Genomic DNA, 752 nt, shown 5'->3' on the forward strand with positions numbered 1-752 from the left:
ATAATTCAAGCTTGGACTACAGCTGCATGTTGGTGAGTTTAACGTCGTTTAAGACAAGCAGATCGCAAACCAAAAAAGATGAGTGGGGAGTCAATGGAGGGTATTGCAACTCTAGATTCATCCCATTATAAAAAAATCTAGAGTTGCAAATTGCGGCTAAGGGTCCCTGTGCATTTCTTCCACACGCTATGGTAGGCAGATGTACATACCCTCCATTCAGGCCGTGCTGCGGCCTTGTGGTGGTGGTGAGATGTTTCAAAAGATGCATAAAGAGGCTATAGGAGACAATGGAAACGTGGGAGAAATTTAATTTGGTGCAGATGCCGTTAAGTATTCTGTTAAATTTTTTTGACCGTTTTTGACCGTTTTTGGATTGTACCGCCTCCCGCACAGAGAGTGGCTAGCTGCACGTCCCTACGTTCCTGCCTCTGATCTGCTCTGTCTCAGCTAGCCACTCTATCTCATTGCGGGAAGCGGTAGCCTACAATGGGGAGCTGGGAGCTGGGAGCTGACAACATTGCTTCATCATACAATTAGGGCTACAACTATCAATTAAGTTATTATCGATTACTCCATCAATTAGTCTACATTGATTATTTTTTGAATTGAATTTGAATTGAATTAAATCGACGGTTAACTTGACATTTAACATGCGTGGCAGGTTAAAACTAACCCTTGGCTTCATTTGAGGTTAGGTTTAGGTTTAGGGTAGGGTATCGGACTAATGCCTATCGGACCAAACAAATGCACCC

Source organism: Protomyctophum parallelum (genome assembly GCF_964188405.1).
Source record: "Protomyctophum parallelum genome assembly, chromosome: 9".
Taxonomy (NCBI): Eukaryota; Metazoa; Chordata; class Actinopteri; order Myctophiformes; family Myctophidae; genus Protomyctophum; species Protomyctophum parallelum.